The following is a 20,578-nucleotide window of genomic DNA, read 5'->3' on the forward strand; positions in this document are numbered from 1 at the left end:
AATACCGTGAGAGGCAAATCTTATTTGTCACTAGACGGACATCAGTGGTCAAGTTACTTATAAGCCCAACAAAAATACTGAAAGTACGGTCTTAAGAGGCATCTTCTAGAACTATAATATACCCAACTACAAACTTCCAAGTTTAATTTTAATGTTATTCAATTCTGAAAATTCACTGTCTTTTCTAAAGCACGTAACAACCTGTTAGACCAAATCCTTGGTCAAAATGTCCTAGAACGGTGGTTTCCAAATGTGAAAGTCATCAGGAACTCAGATTCAACAAGTCGTGGAGTGGGTTCCAAGAAAGCAATGTATTTCTCAAAATGGTAATAAAATATGTATCTATAGCATAATTTTATCACTGTAATGATTTTTAGGTGCACAGTTCAATGGCGTTAAATATATTCATGTTGCTGTGCAAACATCACCACCATCCATCTTTAGAAGTCTTTCATCCTCTCAAACTGAAACTATACCAATTAAACAAGAATTCCCGATTCTCCTGTCTCCCCAGCCCCTGGCAGCCACCATTCAACTTTGTCTCTAGGAATTTGGCTCCTCTAAGGGCCTCATACAAATGCAACTTTACAGTATTTGTCTTTTTGTGACAGGCTTAATTCACAACACAATGTCTTCAAGGTTCATCCATGTTGTTCAATGTATGTTTTAACATCTCCCCAGATGATTTTGATGCACAGCAAGGTTGACAGCTCTACCAATTATTTTCAGTTGGTATGTGAGAATTCAAAATAACCACTAAGAATCAAAAGCCTAGTCAAGTTTATTTTCTGAAGTGCAGCCATTCTTTTCCACATGTCTTATCATTTTATTTGTTACTGTGTTATTTTATTGTGCTATGTTATTTTATTGTGCTATGCTATTTTGTTGTGCTATGTTCCTTTGTTGTGCTGTGTTATTTTGTTGTGATATGTTATTTTGTTATGTTATATTTTAAGGCTTTAGCTTCCTTGATCAGAAATGAAAACGAAAGTTACCTAGTTCATGGAACGGCTGTGAGTATTAATAAGTAGGAAGCACTCAGTTAAAGGACCTATCACTGAGCTGTGTAATACTACACTTAACATAGAATGCATCACGCAGTAGGTACACAAAAGCATGCAAATGGAAGGAATATATGCAATGAAGCCAAACATGATAGTGGTTTTGAGCCAGGGCTGTGCAGTTCGCACACTGTCCAAAGGCACCTGCCTGGGGAAAAGCGGGAGCTCCAATTTAGCCCACCCCCTCTCTGCATGCCTGGTAGGGGCTACGTCAGCCCAGAGGATGGGCTGCTTCTTATATTTCAAAACAGGTGCCTTCTTCATGGCAACCCTAGTCTGTTTGAAAGATCTTCAGAAAGGAAAATTATTTATTGACATACAGAGTCTTCTTTAAAATCTTTTACAAGAGCTTTTGAAAAAATCCACCAAAGGGCTGCTTTCAAAATCAGAACCAAGGTCACTCTGGTGCTTCTACTGCAACGATCAAGAGGAGGTGAGGCGCTAATGACATTATTAAATTACCTCGGAAATGCTTAATAGCATCTAACCCCAGGGTTTACTTGGAAGATCACAGTGTGCCTTATCCTTGCTCTGTGCATCTTACAACAGCCTGTGACTATGCAAAAACATAATCTGATGGGCTTTTATGGAATTCGACAAGTTTCGTCTGATTATTAAAATGAAAAAACAGCATTTCACCTTTTAAACGTTTAATGTTGTATTAATGATAATCAGCCTAAAAGGTTCTGCCCAGAGTTTCTACCTGATCTTTTGAACCTAGGGAGGTGTGATTCCGTGCCCTCAGAGGCTACACCCTCCCTACAGCAGTGTTTCTCCACAAGGTACCCCTGGCTCGGGGATAGAAGGCATCTTCCTCGTGCAGCACAGTCCTGTGTGGTGTAGAGCGTTCAGTATCTCTGGTTCCCACCTGTGAAATGTCACGCGGCAAGCAAACAACCTCTAGGGGTGGTACTGCCCAAGATTTAGAATCATCACTCCAGAATTTCATAATGTTCCCAGTTCACCAAGTGAGTTTGCTAGCGGTTCTGCCTAAAACCTCAAAATCCTGGTTACTTGCTCCAATTTCCATCTCCCAAGGGCTGGATACCTATTACCCAGAAACTGAGTCATCAGGAACTCAGATTCAACAACACTCACACTCACACTCAACAGCCACCTACTTAAAGTGCTTCTGGAACCTAGCTGCTTGCCCATAGACAGATGGAAGGTAGGACTCTTCACCCTAGGTTTATGGCTATTTCCAAAGCCACACTATTCAAAACATTGCTTCTAAAGTATGTTAATAGACATTCCACGACAAAAAGATTCCATAGCCAAATAAGGAGATCCTGAACTACAGAAATTTAAAAATCTTCTTTACATACCAGTCTTTATTTTTTTTTAAATAAAAAGTTAACTGAAGAGTGAAAAGAGATAACCCCTTAATTCAAGATTATCTATTAATTTTTTGAGAGCAACTAAATTTCTATGCTACATAGTTTGGAATCATTATCTTGTATTTAGGTGATGGAATTCATAAGTCCCCAGGCCTGACACACGATAGACTTCAGCATGGTCTCATAGTGAGTTGTTCCCTATTTTCATGATGAAATTCAGTCATAATCTCCTCTGAAAAGCCGAGGTTGATCATCTCTCTCATCTGCCCCTTGTCTTTCTCCCCACTCACTGTAGACTCTGCCCAGACACATCTGCAAAGACAGAGAGTCTAGGGGCCTCTCATCCGGGCTCCTGAATTACCTTGTATCTACCTCCATCAGAGTAATTCCCACGTCGTGCCAGCCAGTTTATTTATGTGCCTCACTCTACAGTCAGCAAACCACAGCCCACTGGCTCACCACCTATTGTTGTATGTCAAGTTTCAGTGGAAGGCAGTCAGGTTACCAGTTGAAGGATGGTCTGCGGCTGCTTTCGTGATACAATGGCAAAGTAGTCACAATGGAGTCTGTATCACCTACAAGCCTAGAATATTTACTACTTGGCTCTGTAAGGGAAAGTTTGCCAACCCCTTCCCTCGTCCATCAGTATCTTGAGGTCAAGTACAGTACCCAGCTCCTTCAGCATAATGCCTGGCCAATGGGAGACACTCAAAGTTTGTTGAGTGAAAAAATGTTTTACCTTTCAAAATCGATCCAAGGATACCTGACCTTGGAGTAACTGTTTTAATAAGACAGGAGGGATGGAAGAGTCAAGCCAGGTCACATGGCCAAAGATCTTACTTAATGTTCATTTTTTTTTTATGTTGACTTGGAAATACAGACTAAAAGAACATTAACTCTTAAATAAAAACCATCATTTAGAAGTACAGAACCTAAGGAAAGAACAGGATTCAAAGGTCATTCTGTGGAGCACCTTTTACATATTAATTCTTGATATGAATTCTCTTCTAATATCATTTTGAATTTTGCAAACAAAGCCTCTACTTTTTTCCCTTGGGAAATAACTTCTGAATACAGTTGTTTAATAAGTGCCTTTTTCTGGAATGCAAGCAAAATTGTCTTTTTGTTTATTCCATATAACTCCCAAATCCATTCTTTACCAACAGATTTTCTTTTTTGATTTTAAAGTAAAGCTTCAGAAAGTATAAATGCAAATAAATAAATTTCCATCCTCAAAAACCAATAGCAATTTATCAGAACCTCTGATAAAGTAGTTTTTCTATTAAGGCTCAAAAGTCAATTAAAGAATAAAATTCATGACTTTCAAGAGTTTTGCCTTAATTATAAAGCTTACCCAGAATTAGAGGGTAGAACTGGGATTAAATTATATGATCCATGTATTAAATCCCTTTCAGTTTAAGATTTAGCATATCAACTACTAGTAATTATCATCACTCACATTTTAAGCGACTTCATACATATCATGGTTAAGAGTGGTTATCAAGCACTTGTATGCCAAGTGCTTTTCTTACTTTAACAATAATGACCATCACTAACATTCATTCACTCTATACTGTGATTCAGGTATCCTGCTAACAGCTTTGCGTACTTTATTTAATCCATGAAAAACCTGCCTTCTACCAAAAAGGATTTAAAACAATTTATACAATGATGTATGTTCCTTTGATTATCTAAGTATTAATTTTCAGGCAAGCTTAGTAGCAGCTTAGTCCTAAATTAATGCATACTTCCTCAATTTATTATGTGACTAACTGAATAAATACCATATAGGAGACGTTGGCAGTCAGACAATGGACTATATTATCTGACAAATTAGTTTATCCTATGATATCTCTAACCAATGATGGGTGTATACACTCTCTTTTCAGATGTGCATTTTGGTTTCTGACAAACGTCATAATCTGGATAAGACATGTAAGAATTAGGGCAGATTAACAAGAAAGGTGAGAGTGGGTGCTGAGTGGATGGTGCTCTGTATCTGTCAGGTCTGAAGGAAATAAACTCACACAGCAGTATGCACAGAAAGAGAATTAATTATGGGGGTGTGAAATTAGGTCACTCTCACTTACTTTACAATGGCAATTAAAATACTAAATTATCTTTAAACATTTAATAATTTTAGCTCAGCCATCACATTTTTTTTTGCAATCATTAAAATTTCAGTTTGTTATTTTAACTACAGTCATAAATGTGAGAGGCCTATAGGATGAAAGTAAATGCCAAATCTTAATGGTATCTTTTTAAGATATGACCATATGTCTCCTTTTCTGACATTTTTTAAGTTAGTTCTTATTATGTGCTAAGCACAGTATAATAGCAAGTCCCAGCCATGTTGCTTGGTAACCATGCAACTTTCGACAAGTTAATTAACCTGAGTCTGTTTTCTCATCAGTGCAATGGAGATAACAGAATTTTATACAAACTTACTTTACTATTCAATCACTCTTTAGGTTCTCTCATTATCCCCAGCACGCACACAAAAAGATGGGACCTGAGGCCACTCACAAATAACTTTACCTCCCTCGGTCTAAGTGATGGAACCTGGACTCAAACCTAAGGTTGGTGCTTCTGTGGAAACTCAATCAACCGTGCCTGGGATTCATTTGCCAAAATCTCAGATTGCTTAGCTAGCACACTTTCGAAAGTCAAATATAAGTTTGACAAAATCACCCCTCAACCCCCACCTTGTAAGTTTCCCTGCTCTAGCTAGGGTCAAACCACCATGGGGAAAGCCAGTGGCCCTTAAAAAAAGTGAAGCTGCTTCTACGGTCAGCCTACAAACTCCCAGTAGTGGAGAAATAAGGCTCCAAGATGGCAAGAGCTGTGAAATCCTGGGCAGAATTAGTAGTAACGATTTCGGCTGACATGTCAAAGACTGCTGGAAGACAAGATGTAGTACTTCTGCACTGGAATATTTTACTGCCGGTACTTTTAGGTGGACTAATCTAACTTAGTTGTCAACACTTGCCAATAAACTCTTTGACTTTTTTATGACCCAACTAAGCAGTGCTGTAGCAAAAGACAGCCGTTAGTGCCAATATTCCCCTGACTTCAGAATCTGATTTGAACCTTAACTTGTATCTCCAATAACTGAGGTGTAACGAACATCAGCAAGTTGACATGAAAAACCAAACCACCTCACGTAAAAAGTACTGGAAATTCACAGGCCCCAAAAATCTGCTTTAAAAAAAAAAACCCTTTAATAAAATGTACAGGTATAAATTCTAATAATCCAACTTTTGGATTCTTAAATGGTTTAGAATAAGTGACAAAAGTTGATATTTAAAAAGGCTACAGTGTTGCTGGGGAGAAGGCAGAGTAGGAGGATGCTAAGCTCTCCTCATCTCGTGGATACAACTAGATAACCCTCACAAGCCCAAAAAAACCCCAGAAAACAGCCCAAAGACCAGCAGAACAAACTCCACAACCAAAGGTAGAGAAGAGGCCACAGGGAAGAAGGTAGGGAGGGTGAAAATGTTAAATAGACTGTGGCCAATCACACTTAGGAGGGAGCCTGGAGTGTGACGAAGGGTAAGAAACAGACTTATCACACCCGGGAGCCTGCACAGGGAATGCAAACCCCCATACCATTTGGCTGTGAAAGCAAGAGGGGCAATTTCATGGCTTCTTAGAACCAGCATGACTTGAAGTCTGGAATTCTAACAATCAGCAGGCTGGGTTCTGGGCAGATTTCCTGCCCTTAAAGAGACAGGTCACCAAACAGCCCCTCAGATACAGCATACACATAGCAGTTTGAAACACACTGGGGCAAATGGAAGACTGATTTACTCATCACAGAGCATGTTCTGAAGACACAGGGATCTCAGAGAAACCCTTCCAGGAACAAAGGAGTTGCCAGGCACCGTGCCCTCCCCTGCACCCTCTGCTTCCCCGCCACCAGCATAAACAATGACCACCTGCAGGAACCGGCATAGTGCCCATACTTGGTATCTAACTTGCTTCCAACAAGCCCCACCCCACGCCCCTGGCCCATGCACTTTGGTGGATTTCCCTTGCCAGGCACACCTGCCTCAGTGGTACTGCTGCAGTCCATCCACCTCCCTCCTGAAAACCAGCACAAACCTCACCAGCACCATGGCTCCCAACCTGCAAATTTTGCAGGGCTTTCGTCCCACCAGCAGCTGTGGCTGCACGTACTACATAAGCCCAAGGCACCCCTTGTTAAAAGTGCACACCCCATCCATATGCACTTGGCCGATCTACATAGGCCAGCCTGGTCCTGGCAAGAGCAGCTCCAAGTCTCATTTAGCAAGCAGACCACTGTGTACCTTGTTAAAATTCACCCCACCTCAGCCAGGGACCAAAAGCTGCCCATAACAGGCAAAGAAAGCCACTGCAAATGACTGGAGGAAAAAGCAGCCAGAACACAATAGGGCACACACAACACACATAGGAGACCCTCACCAAAGCAGCAGGTCCTGACGAACAGTGGACACTGTGCTGCAGGGCACTCTAGGACCTCTTCTTCATAAGGTCATTACCTTCAAGATCAAAGATCAAGGAGACATAGATGACTTCCCTGACACACAGAAACAGACATTGAGTTAGACAAAATGAGGAGACAGAGAAATATGTCCCAAATAAAAGAATAGGATCAACCCATAGCAAGAGCCCTAAGTGAAACACATAATATGCCTAATAGAAAATTTAAAGTAATGAACATCAAGATACTCACTGGATTTGAGAACAGAGTGGAAAACATCAGTGAGGCCCTCAACAAAGGGACAGGTTGGTTCTTTTTTATGTTTTCAGAGATGAACTCAATAAATGAAAGTAAAAATACACATGATGAAAAAAATAGGCTAGAAGAAGCAGAGGGATGAATTAATGACCTGGAAGACAGAGTAATGGAAAGTAATCCAGTTAAGCATGTGAGATTTTAAAAAGTTATGCAAATAGAGATAGTCAGTGACTCCATCATGTGTAATAACATTTGCATTATAGGAATCCCAGAAAAACAAGACCAAGAAAGGGGGTGGCAAAAAATTTCTTTGAAGAAATAATACTTGAAAACTTCCCTAATCTGGGGAAAGAAACAGATTTCCATATCCTGGAGGCACAGAGATTCACCCTACCCCCCAAAAAAAATCAACCCAAGGAGGTCTACACCAATGCACATAATAATTAATATGGTAAAAAGTAGTGATAAGAAAAAAAAATTTAAAGCAGCTAGAGAAAAGACAACAGTTACATACAAGGGAAACCCCATCGGCTATGAGCAGATTTTTCAGCAGAAACTCTGCAGGCCAGAAGGTAGTGGTGATATATTCAAAGTGCTGAAGAAACACACACACACACTCACTCACACACTCACTCACACACACACACACACACACACACACCCCTGCAGCCAAGAATACTCTGTCCAGCAAGGCTATCATTCAGAATAGAAGAAGAGATGGAGTTTCTCAGACAAAAACTACAGAATTCATGACCACTAACCAGCTCTACGAGAAATATTATGGGGATTCTTTGATTGGAAAGGAAAGACCACAAGTGAGAGCAACACAAAAACAGTAAAAACAAGTATTTATGTAAAAATTGGTCAAGGACTTCAGAAAACAAAAGGATATAAAATATGACACCACATACCTCAAACATGGTAGAAAGAGAAGTAAAGAATGGGTTCAATCTCAAGCAATCATCAACTTAATATAGATGGCTATATGCAGAAGATGTTAGATACAAACCTAATGGTAACCACAAATCAAAACCCAGCTATATATATGCAAAGAATAAAGAGAAAGGAATCCAAATATATCACAAAAGAAAGCCAGCAAACCATGAAAGAGTGGAAGAAAGGGTTGGAAGAAAGGGTCAGAAGAAAGCTACAAAAATAACACAAAAAAAGAAAATGGCAATAAATATATATCAATAATTACCTTGAATGTAAACAGAATAAATGCTCCAATCAAAAGACATAGGGTGACAGAGTCGATAAAAAAAAAAAAAAGACCCATCAATATATTGCTTACAAAATAACTCATTTCAGAATGAAAGACACATGCAGATTGAAAGTGAGGGGATGGGGAAACATTTATCATGCAAATGGATGTCAAAAGAAAGCCAGTTTAGCAATACATATATCAGACAAAACAGACTTTAAAACAAAGACTATAACAAGAGACAAAGGACACTATATAGTAACAAAGGGGACAATCTAACAAGAAGGTATAACAACTGGGGGTGCCTGGGTAGCTCAGTCAGTTAAGTGTCTGCCATTGGCTCAGGCCATGATCCCAGGGTCCTGGGATCAAGCCCCATGTCAGGCTCTCTGCTCAGCAGATGCCTGCTTCTCCCTCTCTCTGTTGCTCCCCCTGCTTGTATTCTGTGAAATAAATTAATAAAATCTTTAAAAAAAGAATGTATAATAATTGTAAATATGCACCCAACATGGGAGCCCCCAAATACATCAAACAATAACAAACATAAAGGAACTAATTGGTAATAATATAATAATAGGAGGGGACCGTAACACCTGACTTACTCAATGAATAGATCATGCAAACAGAAAATCAATAAGGAAACAGTCGCTTTGAATGACACACTGTACCAGATTTATTTAACAGACATATCCAGATCATTCTACCCCAAAACACCAGAATACCCTTTCTTTTCAAATGCACATGGAACACCTTCCAGAAGATATCACATATTAGGCCACAAAACAAGTCTTAACAAATTCAAAAAGGTCGAGGTCACACCACACATCTTTTCTGGCCACAATGCTATGAAACTAGAAATCAATCACAAGAAAAAATCTGGAAAGAGCACAAATACATGGAGGTTAAATAACATGTTACTAAACAATGAATGGGTCAGTCAAGAAATCAAAGAAGTAATTAAAAAGTACACGGAAACAAATAAAAATGAAGACAATTGTCCAACACCTCTGGGATGCAGCAAAAGTGTTCCTAAGAGGGAAGTATATAGCAATACAGGCCTAGCTGAAGAAGCAAGAAAAATCTCAAACAATCTAGCCATACACCTACAGGAGCTAGAAAGAGAATCGCCAAAACCCAAAACCAGCAGATGGAAGATAATAATAAAGATTAGAACAGAAATAAATGACATAAAAACTAAAAAACAAAACAAAACAAAAAAACCAGAACAGAACAATGAAATCAGGAGCTGGTTCTTTGAAAAGATCAATGAAACTCATTAAAAAAAATACATGAAATCACAAATGTCAGAGAAATAACCACCATCACCACAGAAATAGAAACAATTGTAAGAGAATATTGTGCAAAACTATATTCCAACAAATTGGACAACTTAGAAGAAATGCGTAAAACATGTAACTTCCCAAAATGGAAACAGGAAGAAACAGAAATTTGAACAGACCAATTACCAGCAATGAAACAAACAAAACAAACAAAGCCAAACAAAAATAAAAACTTACAACAAACAAAATCTAAGACCAAATGGCATTGAAGTTGAATTCTACCAAACATCTAAAGAAGAGTTAATAGTTATTCTCAAACTATTCCCAAAAAAAGACAGGGAAGTAAAACTTCCAATTCATTCTATGAAGCCAGTATTACCCTGATATCAAAGCCAGATGACACCATAAAAAAGAGAACTATTGGCAAGTATCTGTGATGAACATAGATGTAGAAATCCTCAACAAAATTCTAGCAAACTAAATCCAACAATACATTAAAAAAATCATTCACCATGATCAAACGGAATTCATTCCTGGGAAGTAAGGGTGGTTCAATATTTGCAAATCAATCAATAAGAGAAAGTCTAAGAACCTATGATCATTTCAATATATGCAGAAAAAGGATTTGACAAAGTACAATATCCGTTCGTGATAAAAACTCTCAACAAAGTAGGTTTAGAAAGAACATACCTCAACGTAATAAAGGCTTAGTATGAAAATCCCACAGCAAACATCATATTCAATGGGGAAAAACTAAGAGCTTTCCCCTAAGGTCAGGAACAAGATGAGGATGTCCACTCTCAACATTTTTATTCAACATGGTACTGAAAGTCCTAGCCACAGCAATCAGACAAGAAAAATAAAAGACTTCCACAGGAAGAAGTAAAATTTTTGCTATTTGCAGATGACGTGATACTATATATAGAAAACCCTAAAGATGCCACCAAAAAACTACTAGAACTGATAAATGAACTCAGTAAAGTCACAAAATCAATATACAGAAATCTGTTGCATTTCTGTGTACTAATAATCAAGCAGCAGAAAGGGAAATTAAGAAAGCAATCCCACTTAAATTGTACCAAACCAATAAAATACCCAGGAATAAACTTAACCAAGGAGGTCAAAGACCTGTACTCTGAAAACTATAAACTATAAAATGCTGATGAAAGAAACTGAAGGTGACACAAAGAAATGGAAAGACAGTCTACACTCATGGACTGGAAAAACAGTCTCTATTACCCCCAAGAAATTTATATATTTAATGCAATCCCTACCAAAATATCAATAGTCTTTTTCACGGAATCAGAACAAACAATCCTAAAATTTGTATGGAACCATAGAAGCCCCAGAATAGCCAAAGCAATCTGGAAAAAGAAGAACAAAGCAAGGGGTACCACAATTCCAGACTTCAAGTGATATTACAAAGCTGTAATAATCAAAACAGTATGGTATTGGCACAAAAACAGATGCATAGAACAGAATAGAGAGCCCAGAAATAAATCCACAATTAGATGGTCAACTAATCTTTGACAAAGGAAGCAAGAATATGCAATGGGAAAACTGGTCAATTACATGCAAAGTAAAGAAACTTGACTACTTTCTTATACCATACACAAAAATAAACTCAAAATGGATTGAATACCTAAAAATGTGCAACCTAAAGCCAGAAAATCCTAGAAGGGAGCACAGGCTGTAATTTCTCTGGCATTGGCCATATCAACATTTATCTAGATATGTCTCCCAAGGGAAGGGAAACAAAAGCAAAAATAAACTATTGAGACTACCTCAAAATAAAAAGCTTCTGCACAGAGAAGGAAACAATCAACAAAACCAAAAGGCAAACTACTGAATGGGAGAAGATATTTGCAAATGACACATCCAATAATTGGTTCGTATCTAAAATATATAAAGAAACAAACTGAGGGCTTCAGAGGGGAGGGGATGGGGGAATGGGATAGGCTGGTGATGGGTAGTAAGGAGGGCACATATTGCATGGTGCACTGGGTGTTATATGCAACTAATGAATCATGGAACTTTACATCAAAAACGAGGGATGTACTGTATGGTGACTAACATAATATAATAAAAAATTATAAAAAAGGGAAAAAATAAAAAATAAAATAAAATAAAATATATAAAGAACTTATACAACTCAATACTCAAAAAAACAAATAATCTAATCAAAATGGGCAGAATACATGAACAGACATTCTCCAAGGAAGACATATAGATGGCCAACAGACACAAGAAAAGATACTCAACATCACTCCTCATCAGGGAAATGCAAATCAAAACTACAATGAGATACCACCTCGCACCTGTCAGAATGGCTAAAATCAACAACACTGGAAACAACAGGTGTTTGCAAGGACGTGGGAAAAAAAGGAATCCCCATGCACTGTTGGTGGGAATGCAAACCGGTGCAGCTGCTGTAGAAAACAGTATGGAGTTTCCTCATCAAGTTAAAAATAGAACTACCCTATGACCCAGTAACTACACTACTAGGTATTTACCCCAAAATATAAAAACACTAATTCAATGGGATACACGCACTCTGATGTTTATAGTGGTATTGTTTATAATAGCCAAATTATGAAAACAGTGTCTATCAACAGATGAATGGATAAAGAAGATATGGGTNTGTATATATATAGTGTGTGTGTGTGTGTGTGTGTGTGTGTGTGTGTGTGTGTGTGTGTGTGTGATTACTCAGCCATAAAAAAGAATGAAATCCTGACATTTGCAACAACATGAATGGAGCTAGACAGTATTATGCTAAGCAAAGTAAGTCAGCCAGAGAAAGACAAATATTATATGATTTCACTCATATGTGAGATTTAAGAAAAAAAACAAGCAAAGGGAAAAAAAAGAGAAAGAGACAAAGCAAGAAACAGAGTCTTAACTACAGAGAACTGACTGATGGTCATCAGAGGGGAGGTGGCAGGGCGGGGGGAATGGGAGAAATAATCAAAGGAGATAAGATTACACTTGTCATGTGAGTACTAAGGTATAGAATTGTGAAATCACTATATTGTACTGAAAATAATACAACACTGTATGGTAACTATACTTGAATTAAAATGAAAACCTTCAATAAAAAACAGTAATCTGAAAAAAATAGATAATAAGGCTACAGCTTATAATGGCAATCTAATGATAACACTTATCAACATGAGGTCCAAGATTAAATTTTGGTTCTCTCTTCCTTTGTGAAGAGCCATGGCTTTAAATACATATTAAGAAATCCCACCTAGGCAATTACCCATACATGGGATGACACAGGCTTTGTGGTATTATGCCAAGTTTTTGAAAATTCAGAAGAAGGAAAAAAAAAAACAGACTCATTTGATGCACACCAGTTTAGAGAACTTATGGAGATAGATAAGTAAAAGACATTGAGAATTGTGATTGATTCTTGTAAAATAAATAATCATGTGTTTTGGGAGCAAGGGAAAAAAAATGTCCCCAGATTCAGGTTGAGAGAAGAGGTCAGGAAAGGAATTGCCCCTACCTAGGATGAAGAAGGAACAGCTATTAGCCAGGCTTTAAAATAACAGGATCTAGCCTTCCGGGAACTAGGAACAGCACATTACACGTGGGAACCATGGGTGACCTGCTGTGGCTGGAGTGTAGGCTTTGACAGGAGAGAAATACAAGGGGATTCCAGGAGGAGGTGGCCAGTTGTGAGGAGCCATGACAGTCCTATCATCAGAGCCAGAGGAACGCAGAATGGAAACTCTATCCTATAAATCCATGTAACGTGGTTGTAAAATATTTCCAGAGATTTTATTAAAAAGCAAGTCCATTATATTCTGCAGGAACCTCTGCCCGATTTTATAAGAAAATTCATTGTAAGGCAATTTTATTTTGTGATGCACTAACCACCTGCCATTAAACAGCTGAGTAGCCTAGCCCCCCCCCCCAACTACATTTTCTCTTTTGTATTCACAACTATCTTAGAAGTCATTATGTGCCTGGCACTGTTTGTTCTCTACATGCATTAACCCATTCTAAGTATTTTATATATATTCACAGGACAACTGTGAAAATGACTGAATTATTATGTCCATTTTACAGACAAGAAGAGTAAGTCACGGAGATGAAAAGCAACTTGGCCAGGACCACGATAGCTGGTCAGTAGTGAAGTTGAAGGCAAATGACAGAGTTCAACAAGACATGTTTCCCAGAGATGACTTAGGGCACAGGGAGTAGTGTCAGGCATACAGTGGACTCTCAATCCGGACATGAATGAGTCAATCAGCCTCTCTGAGGTGAGCTAAAGAGAGAGTTCCAAAAGCCCTACCACTCTTCCCCCCATCAAGACGTTGAGGCTGATTCCACTCTTCTTGAGTCTACGTTACCTTAGTGACTTGCTTTGACCCAAGAACGGGGTCAAGAATGCCAGCTCTGGACCTAAGTATTAAAGACCTTCTATTTTAAGCCAGCAACCAATCTGTCAAGAAGGTCAGCCTCGACTATGCAGTGACTGGCAGTTTGAAGAGAAATTCTGGAGGACATGAGGCCATCTTGGATGTTCCAGATGTGTATTCGACTCCAGTGATGCCATGTGGAGCACAGGATTGGACCAAGGAGTCCAGTCAACACAGAGACTCAGGAGAAGCAATAGATCACCGTGGTTTGAAGTCACCACATTTTGGGGTGGTTTAGGGCATCTAAATCATCTCGGTGACAGTGTAGTCACTTGTCTCCTCTATAAATAAACTTTTGTCATAATCTAAGATAGGAGTTATGCGAACAAAACTCTCACAGCCTCTGGCCTGTTTTCAGTAGAGCACCCTAATTCTTATTATATACACGAATGATATTGGAAGTGGCAGAGCTGCTTTTTTTCCAAAAAGGAAAGAACACTTGAATTTCCAGAAATGAGTTTAAAATAACCAAAAACCAAAAACCAAACAAAACAAAACAAACCAACAGAAAACAAAAAAAAACACCTTTTTCTGCTTTAAAATGTTTTTTCTCCTAAGACGTTTTTTAAATAATTGAATACAATTTTATTTTTTTACCTGTTTATTTCGCCGGACAGTCTTAAAGGCATTCTAGCACCTGGAAGGTCAAACGGACTAGTAACAGGAAGACTAGGATGTTGGAGACAGCCGTAATCCCACCTAAAAACTTCATGTGAACACAACAGGTTCTTTTCAAAGGACATGCATTATCTCAACCAATTCCATTTTGACACACAGACCTGCCAGTGGGAACATGCTGCCAATTTTCTCTCTGAGAAAACACCTGTGTCCTTTAAAACTCGAAAACAACTCCAGGGGAAGGAAAAATGTTAATCCGTCAAGTGGTTGTTTGGTTAATATGATAGTTTAAGAAAGGGATAAAGAAAGGGGGGGTAATCAGAAGGGGGAATGAAGCATGAGAGACTGTGGACTCTGAGAAACAAACTGAGGGCTTCAGAGGGGAGGGGGGTAGGGGAATGGGATAGGCTGGTGATGGGTGGTGGGGAGGGCACGTATTGCATGGTGCACTGGGTGTTATACGCAACTAATGAATCATCGAACTTCACATCAGAAACCAGGGATGTACTGTACAGTGACTAACATAATATAATGAAAAAAATTTAAAAAAATATGATAGTTTAATAGCATAGATGCAGTGCCAGCTATTTGTCTCCTTTGATAAGTAACAATGTCTTTCTTACCCCCTAGGTGAAGTCATGGTCACCTCCATACAGCAGGGGAGACACATGAAGTTGGAATATAAAAGGTGTTTGAATTCACAGGAAATGTTGCTGATATGATGATATGCACACACTTAAAATGTTTTGTAGGGGCTCCTGGGTGGCTCAGTGAGTTGAGCACCTGACTCTTGATTTCCCGTCAGGTCGTGATCTCAGGGTCATGAGACAGAGTCCCTGCCTCGGGTTCCACGCTCAGCAGGCACACTGCTGGAGACTCTCCCTCTCCCGCTGCCCCTCCCCCCCACTCACGCTCTCTAAAATAAATCAATCTTTTTAAAAAATTGTCTTGTAGATCTCAGTATTCATACACGCCCAAACATGTCTGGAAGATTGGTAGGCTAGCTCTCAGAAGGCTATTGGCATGAGAAATTGATGATGACCCCACTGGGAGAAAATTCAACCTAAATAAAGATGTCAGAAGAGCTCAAACCAGGATCAAAGCCTCGATCAACAGAGGGGAAAAACAAAACTGAGTACTATACAGTATCAGCCATTTGGATATTCTTAGGGATAGAAACCCCCCTCCTCTATGTGATTTATATCTTTCCACGATACATCTGTTTATTTATTTTAAAAGATTGTATTTATCCATGAGAGACAGAGAAGCAGAGGCTGAGGGGGAAGCTGGCTCCCCTCGGAGCAGGGAGCCCAATGCCAGACTCTGTCCCAGGACCCCGGGACATGCCCTGAGCTGAAGGCAGACACTTAACTGACCGAGCCACCTGTGCACCCCTCCACGATAAATCTTATAAGCTATCAGGATATGAAACAGAACAGGAGGCAAGATCTCTAATAGGATTAAACACAAAAAGGAAAGAAGCAGTAATCTCTCATTTCAGCACCAAATACACGATGCTTTTTTAAATACATGGAAGGAAATCTCACTAAAAATGCCGAAGGAGAAGGAAAGTGGTAAACACCAGGTGGTAGTAGAAAGATTTATTTATGATGCCACAGGAGACACGTGTTTGAGATTTCCAGAAACAAGCAGGCAATTGGCAAGGGTAATTGGTTGGAGAGAGAGCTTCTAATGTCTCCTCTGTGCCTCCGTTTGGCCAGCGGAAACTTCAGGAGTCTGCACTTCTAACAGCAGGGGCAGATGGGGCTAGGAAGTTGGAGCTCATTGGCTCCTTTGTTCCTAAGTTATTAATTTACTTTCTGAAATGCATCAGCAGGTCGATCAATAATGAGATTTTCTAAAGGTAGAAACCGTGGTGCTTTAAACTTACATATGACGACTTTAATTTTTATGATCCTAACACAGTTTACTCATCCTCTTAGACCTTCATGTCCTAAGTTGAGAAGATGAAGAAACCACGAAGGAGAACCAGCAAAACGGCCACACAGCAGCACAGCGGTCACAACGCACGCACACACACACACACAGGGGCTCCAGGTGGGCTTCAGTCGATGCCTGTCCCTGTCCCTTGACAGTTTCGTAACCCATCTGACTTACAGAGGAGATGGTGATAATTCTGCTCGTTTCGTTAAACTGCTGTGTAAGTCATAGGAAATAAAGCACTTCAAGCAGGCTAGACGTACAATAAATAAAAACCTCCAGTCCAAAATGCTTTCAATGTTCTGTGTGGTCCACAGTCTCCAAAGACGCTTTCCTAACATGTTCTCCCCTTCTCTACAGTTTACTTCCCCTTGAACCTGGGGTGGCCTGTGATGTGCCTTGATGAAGACAATGGCTGTACCAGTCTGGGACCTTTAGTTCCCACCCTCTTGGAATACAGCCCCCCTTGGAGGAAGCTCAGGCTGTTCTCGTGGATCATGAGAGACCATGTGCGGAGTCAGTGGCCAGCTTTTCCAGCCACCCAGGCGAGACCACAGCCAGGAGTGGCACCCCAGCTGAGCTCCGAGCTGCAGGTTCCTATCTGAGCCGGCTCCACAAAGAGCGGAACCACTCTCTGCTGAGCCCCGCCAACACACACCGGCATGAGCAACAGTAAGCGAACTGTGTTTGGAAGTGTCAACGATTTGGGATGGTTTTCTCTGCTGCAATAGATTAGCAGAACCATCTATACAGCCACGTATGCTCTACCCCTGCCAATGTCACAAATCTTAACCATAACCCTCTCCCTCATTCACTGCATTTCAGCCGCTCTGACCTGTTGAGCTCTCGGATGTACTGTGGGGAGCAGGGGCTTCCCACGTGCTGCCTCCTTGCCTGGAGCCTGCTCCCGGGAAGCCCCTCCACCACTCACCCCACACACTACCTGTCTCCTGTTCTCTGGAGCACACAAATTTGGCTTCTCATTTATGCTTACCAAAAAAAGAAAAAAAAAGAAAACAAAACAAAAACCACACACACACACACACACACACACAAAAAAAAAACCGTCCCTTTTCTTTTTATAGCATTTTTCATAATGATAATTGTGCAACATTTGCTTAGTATCTACCCTCCTGCAATCAGCAGTTTCACTGAAGGCACCGGCACAATGTCTGTGATCTACAAGACACTCAGCGTGCACCGCTTGAATGAACAAAGCAAGAGCTGGCTGCAGGGGAGCCCAAAGGAAAACCAAGGCCTCCCGAGTCAAAAGTGCCTGGTCTTGTTCTCATCACCTGCTTTTCTCATTCCCTTTTGTGGGAAATCAGTGTGAGGTTTTATGCCTTTTATATATAGGACTTCCGTTTCCTGTTGAGGGAGGTCCATTTCAAGTCATGGACTCATGGCTCCGATAGCCCAGCTGGCTTGGTCACATGGAGAGAGACGGACTCAGAACTCAAGTAAGGAAGAAGCTTCAGAGAAAGTGACTCATGGTAGCTTTCCTGTCTGCAGACGATCCCCTCTTCTCCGCCTCAGGCTCTTAAAGCACCTTGTACCTTCTCTCCAACTTGACACATACGGACATGGATCATGGTTGAATACAGGTCTGTTTCCCAAGAGACAGGAAGATACTTGAGGCCAGCAACTTTGCTCCTTCCCCTGAGGGCAGCACCAATGTCGCAGAGCCCTGGAGTCAGCCCTGCACTCAGCTTGCGCCTCCTGGACACCAATCTCACAGTCGCAGAGCACAAACCAAAGAAGGCTCATCAACAAATAAGTTATAGAACGGGTGATAGTCGAGCTTTCTATTTTTTAAAGTCCAGATAATGACATAGAAACCCACCTAAAGATGATTACAGCCAACAGAAAATGTTTTTAGATTTATTGATTAGAGAGAGCGAGCGAGAGTACACGAGTGGGGGGAGGGGCTGGGGGAGAGAATTCAAGCAGACTCTTCACTGAGCTAGGAGCCCAATGCAGGGCTTGATCCCAGGACCCTGAGATCAAGACCTGAGCTGAAATCAAGAGTCTCCTGCTTAACCGATGGAGCCCCCCATGTGCCCCAAAAGCAAATTCTTATCTACAAACTTATGTTGATTCTGGTTTCATTCTATCCTCTAACTATTCTGTTTGGGTATCAACTGAAGTATTTAAGGGGTGACAAAAACAACAGCAACAAAAACCCACAGGCCCAGGACTTAGAGCAGTTACACAAAGGTCAGCAAAGCTGCCTCTGAGTGGGCAAGCCTGTGGTCATTGAGGAGATTGCTTCCAGAAGCTTTCAGAAGCCTGTCTCTTCCAGAAGTGATTCAAGCCCTTCGTTTTGTCACTGCATTGAAGTCAGTGTGTGTGTGTGTGTGTGTGTCTGTTTTTCTACATGCTGCTTTCTCTTTGACAAAAACTCATTATGAAAGGCGGCCACTTGGACTGAAGCTCATTTGGAATTCACCAAGGAGGCAGCTCTTGTCAGTCTGGGAAGGAAGAACAATGACATGAGACAGGAATAAATCCTCCCATAGAAACTGTGCGTATTTCCTTTCTGGTGATGATCTGAGGAGTCACAAAATTAGATGGGAGGTCGCTTCAAAGGAAGACCTCAAGAAGTAAACAGCTTTTTAAAAAAGAGAGGACTATATAGCCCAATAGGAGAATGTCTTTGCTTTTTGATCACAGAGAACAATGATTTAGAGTAGTTGGAGGAGAACTACCTTATATAAAGACAGCTAATTTACTCGGAATATTTTCACTCGCACACTTTCTAGGCCTGCTATCCATTTGGTGGAGATTTGCCAATTACCCAGAGAGAGGGTTTCTGACTGGGGCATCCAAGCAAACTTCTCCCCGTTCAGCATGATGTACGGAGCCAATCAGAATAGTTCCAGAATCTAAGGTGTTCACCCAACACCTAGCAGTAAGTAATGCTAGACACCCACATGCTATGTCCAGAAGGTACGAGCATCCCCCAGGATGCAGATGTCAAAGTCCTAAAGCCCAATGTGATGTGGGAGGAGCGCTCATGAATGGGATTAGTGCCTTTATAACAGAGCCCCAGAGAGCTCCCTCACCCCTTCCACCAAGTCGGACCTGGAAGACAGCCCTCACCTGCCCTCGCTGGCACCCTGAATCTTGGACTTCCAGCCTCTGAGACAGTGAGAAACCACTTTCCGTTGTTTATCAGCTACATAGTCTGTGGTATTTTGTTACAGTAGCCCGGAAAGGCTAAGACAAAATGTGTACGTGTACATTTTTAATACTTGCACATGGACACTTTTTAAAAAGTGTCCTCTTTGCTACCATGTTTACATATTTTATATCTTCCTGCACTGTTTAAAAATGTATAATACATACTCGGAAGGATGTTAAAAAAGATCAAATAAAAAAGTGAATTGTGTTAACTTAGAGACTTTCTTGAGATGGAAAAAATATTACAAGTATTCTAACACCATTTATCAATCCACAGGCATGAGGGACTTCTTTCTAAAGTGTGAACTGTTCCCTCAACCATTGGAAAGGTAGCACCCTTCTGAAAATTCATCCTCTCATCCTCTAAGTGTGTTGTTGACCTAATTACGGGAAATAGTCATTTAACAAAGTAATTCTAATCTGGATGTTGTCACCGTGGGGTGGGAGGTCACGGTAAAAGAATGTCCCTCCATTTATCTTTATGAAAAAGTTACTGCTTAGAATAGAACGTGAAGGAACAGCAATGCTTGAAAAGCATGACAAAAATTCTTTAGAAGAAAAATCCTCTTGGTGCAATCTTTTAAAAATTGGTTTAATATTCTCCGCCTTGTTGTGGCAAATGCTATTACGGAAAGATGTTTGATGGTCATGGGCCAGTGATTACAGAGACTGGGTGCTGGGATGATAAAGAAGTGGACTGTGTGGTTTTTGAAAATGCGTATTTCACTTGGAAGCATGAGCTTTTGTAAACCAAACTGAGTTAAGATATAAAATGTATAACCAAACATAAATTCTGATCAA

The 20,578-nt window shown here is 40.2% G+C and overlaps 1 protein-coding gene across 3 annotated transcripts in view; it reads right to left on the reverse strand.

The window, feature by feature from the left end:
• The window catches only part of PRKG1 (protein kinase cGMP-dependent 1), a 1,120,820-nt gene that overhangs the window by 351,368 nt on the left and 748,874 nt on the right, over positions 1–20,578 (reverse strand). The gene's annotated exons all lie outside the window — the stretch shown is intronic.

This window comes from Ailuropoda melanoleuca, chromosome 6 (assembly GCF_002007445.2).
Source record: "Ailuropoda melanoleuca isolate Jingjing chromosome 6, ASM200744v2, whole genome shotgun sequence".
NCBI classification, from domain to species: domain Eukaryota; kingdom Metazoa; phylum Chordata; class Mammalia; order Carnivora; family Ursidae; genus Ailuropoda; species Ailuropoda melanoleuca.